The sequence below is a fragment of the Cornus florida genome, unplaced genomic scaffold (assembly GCF_030987335.1).
Source record: "Cornus florida cultivar Cherokee Brave unplaced genomic scaffold, ASM3098733v1 CherokeeBrave_3.0.0_Hap2_Chr05, whole genome shotgun sequence".
In the NCBI taxonomy this organism is placed as follows: Eukaryota; Viridiplantae; Streptophyta; class Magnoliopsida; order Cornales; family Cornaceae; genus Cornus; species Cornus florida.
Genome location: NW_026775575.1, coordinates 3,726,701 through 3,734,067, shown reverse-complemented (window position 1 = coordinate 3,734,067; position 7,367 = coordinate 3,726,701).

Here is a 7,367-nt window from a genome sequence, read left to right as displayed (position 1 = left end):
GTTTTAATGAGTAAAGATTGAATCTTTGAATGAAAATACCTTAATTAAGGTACCTATTATGTCACTAGACCTTTTTAATGTATAAAGATTGAATCTTTGAAAGAAAATGAGAGTTTTGAGTTAAACTTATTCGAGTTCCTTATGAAGTCGCGAAGAGTGTTTTAATGAGTAAAGATTGAATGTTTGAATGAAAATACCTCATTCAAGTAACTTATTTTGTCATTAGAGCTTTTTAATATATAAAGATTGAATCTTTAAAAAAAAAATGAGAGTTTTGAGTTAAACTTATTTAAGTTCCCTATTAAGTCACGAAGAGTGTTTTAATGACTAAAGATTGAATCTTTGAATGAAAATACCTCAATTAAGGTATCTATTATGTCACTAGACCTTTTTAAGGTATAAAAATTGCATCTTTGGTCGTCCAAAGTTGGCATGACAAAGCTGTTCAAGAAAAACTGAAAAAGAAAAGCATCAGGGAGGATCAGCAGGCCGACGACAAAGATTAGCCGACCAAAACTCAATGTTTAGCCGGCCGAACCCCAATGTTCAGCCGACCGAAACGACCTGTGAAGGACACAAACTCAATGGAATGCCTATGAAAGGCTATCAGCTGGCTAACAGAAGTTGTCAGCCGACCGATGTACCAGATAGCAGCAAAAATTGCTACTACAGAGTGTGAAAAAAGTGCTCGGTCCAAACCTAATGCTACACATGCATCCCAAATGTCTCGAAACAGATTTAAAAACTTTACATAGCTTCATACAAGCATCAATAACATGCAAAATCAAAAGAGATGTGTGAAGCATTCCTAATGCTTAATTTTAGCTCAAAAATGCATAAATTTCTCAAGGATACCCCACGGCCTAAAATAAGAGTTTTGTGAAAATGTAAACATGCACGCAAACGTAATATGCATTTTTACATGTGCTACAATGGCCTACGGCCTCATTACATGCCATTTACCAAAAATCACATATCAAACCTCTAAAGTTCGAAAAATTTCTTTTAAAAATAAAACATGGAACAAAAGGACATAAGTGCAGCCTATAAGATACTTGGCCTTTGGCCTCATTATATACAACTCACTAAGTGTCAAAGTAAGGTACTTATGTACTTCTACACAACCAAAAGGGAAGCTATAGCATGCTTCCAAGCAAGTTATGCATTACATAAAAAAGGAGATAAACCAAAACATACTAACACTTGCATGATAAATGTATACAAAAGTAATTCGAATGCAACAAAGCCTAGCTGGGGATGATGAGCATCCAAGAACAACGTCTCCTTGCCTGAAAAAGACCCAATCAGCTAGGGTGAGCAACCAAAGTTACTCGTAGGAAGAAGAGCATGGGTATACCCTAAAGTTTCAATATCATTACAAGATTAATATAGATGAATACAAAGGATCATTCCACTTAACGTCTATGTTCAAGGTGTACTAAGGAATCATCCTAAGCTAGATATGAGATAATTTGAAAGTAACCACAATACACGAATCAAGCCAAATTGGAACATCCAATACAAGAATTCTCAATGCAATACACTAAGCCAAGTTGGAACATCTAACACAAAAATTCACAAGTTACAAGTATACAAAATTGACAACTTGGAATTGAAATATGAAATCACATAATTGGAATCTTGGACACGAATGTCCGGCTATGAATATCATACCAAGATAAATAGTTATTTTGGGCTATTAACTGGCAAGGAACCACTTAAGTGCACACTAAATTGGGGAGAACTCATACCTCCCGCACTAGAACCATACTTTAGCCATGTCACAAAATAAATGCCCCAAGAATCCAAAATCATAAATAAGTTCATAACTTATATACAAGTGAACAATGCATGAAACCACCTTCCATGCACAAGTAAAGTTGAAACCACACAAACCATATCTTAGGGTTTCAAATTTAGAATGGCATACAAAATGTAAAGTCCTCAATGTGATACAATACACAATATAATACCATCAAAAAAATCATGCCTCCATAGTAAACATCCAATACTAATCTTAGAACATTATAGTAATAAGTTTAAAAGGCAAATACAATTCATAATTCACAAGAATTCCATATCATTACAACATAGCAATTAGCTTGCAAGTTAAATAGCAACAATGCACAACAAGAATTTCATATACACAATACTATGAAATCACAAGAATTTAGTAATCTACTAAATTGAATAAATTCTCTACACAAGATACATATATATTACACATGCTTAAATCAATAAACCCTTAGTTAAATATAATGGTTTCCATCTATATACAAGACTACAATATTACAAGCATGTATACAATATATATTAAGCCTAAAAAATGATTAAAACACTAAGAGGATAAGCATAATATAACCCCTACCTCATAAGAGAATAGAATCTCTAGAATCCAAGGGAAACAAAGGCAAATGTTGAAAACAAGAAAATGTGTTATAGAGGAGGATGAGAGGAAGCTTTTGTCTTCCAAGACTTAAGCCCAAAGGTGAGTGGAAAAAGGCTACAACAAAGGAATGAAGGCTAGGGTTCAAGCTTCTAACAATGGTGGCTTTGTGAAAAATGACATCGTTTCCTACTAACTAAGGCTTTGTTAGCCAAACACACACACGATAATGACCCGGTCATTTTACTTCCTTTCCTTTTTCCTCAAATTTTACGGATAATTTTTTTTCGTTGCCTATTCTATTCTGAGTTCGGTTTCTCAACACTTGGTGTCATCTCGAGTGCTCAGGAATGGTTTCCAAGACTTCTTTATGTGGATTGACAACTTCCTTGATAGGACCGCGTCATTTCCATACTTTTATTTTTTGGCACTATTTACTTTTTGTCTTTTTCCCCATTGGCCACTTTTTGGCCTAACCTCACTTTTCATGTTCGTAGCTGAGTTTTGACTTCATAAGTTTTCATTCTAGATGATTTTCTTGAAACGCGTAGCTTTACTTTTGGAGATAAGCTCGCCGGTTGTTTCCTTTTCCCGTAAGGGCGTGGATGAAAGGATTCTTCAGAAATAATTTTGTCTCTTAGGGTGTTTTTCATAAATATCTTTTGACGATATTTATTTTAGGGGTTTTTAAGAAGATATTTTCATTCTGGGCTAGTTTTGTAATTATCACTTTTTGTAGGAGCCATTGTACAATTAACGAAAGTTATTACAAAATGCCTCATTTTGAGCCTGGATCCTTGTACGAGATTCATTTTTAATTTTCATTGAGTCACGTACTCTTAGAATTGTCTTCTGGTCATTTTCCCCAGTTTTAGGGTTTTTGACCCTAGTTGTCGCCGAACTTGTTCGGGGCATATCTTTTTACACAGTACTCGGTTTTTGACACCGTTTCTTTCATTATTCATATTTTTTTTTCGGTTCTTTTTTGTTCATGTTGTTTTACTATTTGAGCTGGTCTGCGCAAATTCCACTTTTTCGGACCCGGCGGGACCCGTTCAGGACACTTTTAGGGTTTTTCTATAAATAGGGGGTTCTAAAATGAAAAGTCAAACTTTCTCATTTCTTTTCTCTCTTGGCCAGTAGCCATGGTAGCCTCTTGGGCTACCACCCTTCTCTCTTCTTTTTCAGCCACTTCCCTCTTGTATTTTGCCGTGATGCCTTAGTGTTTATTGTAGGCCTTAGCGAGGCGGTCCTTTCCCCCTTCTTAGAATCCATTTTTGAGTTCAAGTTTTGTGTTTAGGTTTGGATTTTGGTGGTACCTCAAGGGTGATGCTTCCCTTGTTGTCCCCGACATAACGTAGGAGTATCATCGGATTCAGAGCGGTTTCGTTTTAGTGTCTTTTGAGATTTTCATCTCAAATTTAGGTAGGGGATGTTATAGGTTTATATTTTTGTTGTCTTGAATGTTTTTCAAGCTTATACAACTTCTATGCATGCTTTTGTTCATAATCTAGAATTTAATTTAATTATTTTCTTTGTATAAGATTTAATTCATATGGTTGTATATGTAATGGAATTAAATTATGGCATGCAATTAAATTAGGCCTTGATATGTTTATTAACATATATTAAATCTAGAATATTTAAATAAGTATTGAGACTTTTATTTAATTATTTTCTTGTATGAAAATTTAATTCACATGGTTGTAACTAACATGAAATCAACTTGTAATGTGATAATAAAATAGGCATTAGTATGTTCTTTAACCTATATTAACTTGATGATATTTGAAGTTGTTTTAAAATCTAGAGGAAATTAATTAATTAGATTAATTAATTTTATTTTAAGTGTTTTATTCACTTAATTGAATTTTTAACCTGATATTGTTGATGATCATGCTATATTCTTTAACATACATTAATTTGAGGCTATTCGGAATTGATTTGAAATCTAAAGAATTTATATATTTTTATTTAATTAAATTCTTTCTAATTATTCCATGGATTTAATTATATTTTAGAAGTTGTTTCTATGTATAAATCATGGATTTGGGCTTGTTGTGTATTCACTTGGTTATGTTTTAAGCATTGAATAACATTGTTGTTAAATTTATATTCATAAGAACATGTTTCCAATATTGAATATATTATTATCTTGTGTAATGAATTGCACACTTGTATTTGATATTATATATGCCATTTTAGAATTGAAATCCTAAGACATGGATTGTGTGGTTTCAACCTACTTGTGCATCGAAGGTGGTTTCGTGCATTGTTTATTTACGTATAAGTTGTGAACTTATTTATTGATTTTGGAGTCACTTGGGACATTGTTACAAAGACATGGCTAGAGTTTGACTCTAGTGCGGGAGGTACAAGTTCTCCCCATTTTATAGTGCGCACTAAGGTGGTATTCCCAGTGGGTTAGTGCCTGGACTAACTATTTAGGTCTTGGTTTTACTCCAAGATTTGATGTCCAAGTCTTCCACTATTTGATTTCGCATTTAATTCCAAGTTGACAACCAATGTTTAATTGTGACTTGTAGTTTTGGTTATTAATGATTTAATATTGTTAAGTACATTTATGCATTATGATTTTTAATGAATCATCGCAGTTTTAATGTTGTTAAGTACATTTATACCAAATTGTTCAAATATAGCTTAGGAATGATCTTATAGACTCATTTGGAACATAGACGTTAGATGGCATGAAACACTTTAGTTGTTTTCACATTTTAGATTTCAAGTTGATAACTTTGATAATCTATATATTGTTGCATTATACCATATGCTCTTATATTGTTAATTGCATAAAAATGTGGTTTGTGCTAGAATTGTTTTAAGGAAGCTTAGGATACTCCTTGGGTCTCACTTTTGACATAGATGTTAGGTGGAATGAACCACAAGGATTAATTTATACAAACTTGTAAAACGTTAGGTCTATGCATGTTCATTCCCTACGAGTAATACAGGTTACTCATCCCTCGCTGAATGCGACTTGTTTCAGGCAAGAAGACGTGGTTTCGGGATGCACAATATCCCTAGGTTGTTTTGTTGTTTTAAAGATCTTTTAAATGTATTCTTGTTCATATGCAAGTGTTAGCATGTTTGAGTTTTACCTTTAAAATTGTAATACAAAACTAGGTTCAATATTCCATTTTTGCCTTATGATATGTAAAGTGTACTTAGATACATTATTTGAAACCTATTTGACGTGTATGTAATGAAGCCAAAGGCTACAAACTTTAAAGTTCAATTGTATGCATTTAAATTCTAAGTTTTGCCTTTGAAATGTAATTTTTCTAACCTTGGAGGTTTGGCATGTGATTTCGAGTAAATGATATGAATGAGGCCATGGGTCATTTTAACACGTTTTTATATGTAAAGTACGTTTGTTGGTATGCTTGCACTGTTGTAAATTTTATTTTTGGACCACTTCATGATAGGAATTGAGGCTTGGGTTAAGCCTCAACATTTTTGGTGTATAACGGGTCTTTCAGCACCTTTACGAATCATTTTGGCTGACCGAAATGTCATTTCGGTCAACCAATGCCTTTTTAGATTTAATTGTACAGTAAAAACTCATTTTTCCAGTAGCTTAGGTACTGTTTTGGTTACAACCGGTCGACCAGTTCTTCATTTCAGCTAGCAGAAGTGACTTATTCAGTTTTTTGGTCATTCTAGGTTCATTTCAGCTGACTTAAATGCCTCAGCTCTTTTTCTCCTTTTAGTTTTGTATTAGCTTTGTTTCTCTGACTTCAAATGGTTATATCTCCTTCATTTCTAATCCAAATAGGGTGATTCTTGAGCCTAAACTCAAAGATTTTGAGTCTACTTTCCATTGGTACTAGTAACATTCTTAGATTCAAATCATAGTGGGAGTTATTCATATTTTAGTGAGATAGTGTCAGATTTTGTTTAAACCGGGAATAGGAGTCTTGTGGGATTCTTGGTCAAAGTTCTTAGAAACTCTTGGAATGTTATGAAATGATTAGTTTAGGTTGTATGGACCTCATTTGAATTGCTTGGAGTCAAATTTCCCTTTTTATTTGTAAATTAACCATTTTGCCCTTGATTAACGGATTTTGCCATTTTGTCCCTCGTTTGCTCTTTCGTTTTCTTTGAGTTCCGTAACTTCATGGAAGGTTACATTGTGTCTTAGGGATGATTTATATCTCTAGAGACTTTGGTTTTATCTTTCACTTTCACATTTCGGATCCATTACTGGGTCAACTTTTGGGTCATCACTGACGTACTGGGTTGTCACACATACACCAACACAACCTCTTTCACACACACACACATATATCCACACCCTCCACTTATCACCAATGTAGGCCTCCTCATAAGAGTTAATCCTAAGCTTACACTTTTCAAAATCCTAGGCTTCCTTACAAGGCTTAATCTCAAGCCAACACTTGTCACGATCTTAACCAGTAAGTGCACTAACCAACGACAAACAAGTGGGTGAATCCTCACCCTACACTTGTCACCAAACAAGGCTTCTAAGTGTCTCCACCACAAAGTCAACAAGTGGTCTAATGAGAGTATGATACTTGTCACACTTTCTAAAAATTACAAAATGGTCCTTCCCTAAAATATCTTACAAAATAAATTACAAAAAGGTCCCTAGAGAAAAATAAATCGCAAAAGCATAATTACACAAAGCACCCCAAAGTGTGAAAATGTTTTCGAAGAAACTAAGCATCCATACCCCTTCAAGGTAAAAAGACAGGCTAGCATACTTTTCTACAAAAGTGAAACTACGCATTTCATAGAAATAATATGATGTGAATGCATGTGAAGTCAGAAATCGAATCCGAACGCAAAACCCTAACTTGGGTTCCCAAACCCTAAGCAATAAACAAATAAAGTAAAAATAAAAGAAAGAGGAAGACGCCAGAGAAGAGAAGAAGGTGACATCGTCGTCACAAGGGCGATACAAATATTAAAACAAGGAAATGTCAGAAACTATTCTCGA